This window comes from Octodon degus, unplaced genomic scaffold, assembly GCF_000260255.1.
Source record: "Octodon degus isolate 3935 unplaced genomic scaffold, OctDeg1.0 scaffold00093, whole genome shotgun sequence".
In the NCBI taxonomy this organism is placed as follows: domain Eukaryota; kingdom Metazoa; phylum Chordata; class Mammalia; order Rodentia; family Octodontidae; genus Octodon; species Octodon degus.
The window spans coordinates 7,626,710-7,628,427 of NW_004524669.1; positions in this window are offsets into that span (position 1 = coordinate 7,626,710).

Below are 1,718 nucleotides of genomic sequence, written 5' to 3' on the forward strand. Positions count from 1 at the left end.
TACTTATTTTGTTTTACCAATTTTGCATGCTCATATCTGGTAATCTGAATAATTAATTTGAAGACAATAATATGCAATATAACAACATTTTTGAATTCCTATCATCTTGCTTAGTGAAACTCTGTATTATTTATATTTTTTTATTCTCTTAAAAAGAGAAAAAAGAAAATAAAAAAATTTAAAATGCCACATAAGAGCAAATAGTATCAAAATCATTGGGAAATGAATCTGTGGCTTGCATTATTACTAATCTGGAAGAGTCCCTTTTTGTAAGTTTTAATCACTTCTGTCACATCACCATTAGGCTTAGATTGTTGCTCTTTGCCACGTATATTAAGCATGAGTTTTTAGGGATTATTAGGAAAGCACAAAAAATACTGGATAGGAATAAGCCCAGACTCATTTTCATCATTTTATATAGAGTGGGTTGTATTTTCTGTTTTTCTTTTTGGAACCAGGGATTGAACTCAGACCCTTGCGCTTGCCAGGGAAGTGCTTACTCTACTGAGTCATCTCAGGGGCCCCATATTTTCTGTTTTATAGAAATAGCAGACCAACCTATTTCAGAGTATAACCTTACAAGTCACATTACTTAAACTGCTCCAGACATTCAGGGCGATCTGGGAAAGCTGAAATTTGAAGGCAAAATGCTTTGTAAAGTATTACATTCAGATAGCTTTTATTTTCTTTCAATTTTTGTGCTTTTTTTTCCTGGTTCACAAGAAATGTGAAAATCAAGGCCTAATTTATCACTTTGCTGTTACTTGTGCCATCAAGCTTCCATCAGAGCAACACACTGTCATTCCAACATGTTGTTGGCTCTTACTGACACAGTATTTTTGTTTTTAAAACATGCATGGATTGTGTTTGGAATGCTGCCATAGTTAAGAGAGTTAGAAGTTTACATTCTGCAACCAGTAGGTCATTATTTACAGGTGAATTTAAAACTATTCATAAAAACCACATGGAGAAAGTTTTGGATATGTTGCTATGATCTTATTTGTACTGAATTATTCATTTCCCCTGATAACAACTTTTCGGACATACACAAGTAATTATTGTCCTAAAATACATGTGATGCATTTATCCTTAAATTTTATGTAGTGCGAGTGTTTAAGTCTTTTGTTTTTTTACTGATATGGTGCTTACCTAATATTTGTTTTTGTATTGATACGGTATTTAGTATATTTTCTGTTGCCTTGATTTTAAGATTCTCTGTTTCAAGTAATAAGTAATTGAGTAGTAAAAATACACAAATGTGAATCAAATTTATTAAGGTCAACACTGCAGACTGGGACCAAAATGGACCTTTCTCCAATTTATTTATTTTTTTTTACTGTAGTATAGTTTCAAATCATTATGGGAGTTAAATTTTTATGGTGATTGGAGTAGCTGAAATAATGTTATGGCGATTGGAGTAGGTGAAAAAATAAGGTATTACAAGAACATCATATATATGAATTGATAAGGGGCTCTTGTTATTCTTATGTTTGTGAACTGAGTATGGAATATCACTTTGTCCAATTTCACAACACTATTACAGATTATCAATGTTATTTTTTCTAAGCTGTCACCATAGTGATCTCATTGAAAGAAAAACTACTGTTGAGGGTGGGGGAACAGGGAGACAAAAGGAGGCATCAGAAAAGAAAAACTAGAGTTTTCAGAACTGAAAATAGCCTGAAGAAAGGAGTTCATGTTGAAGTAATTTTTTTTTT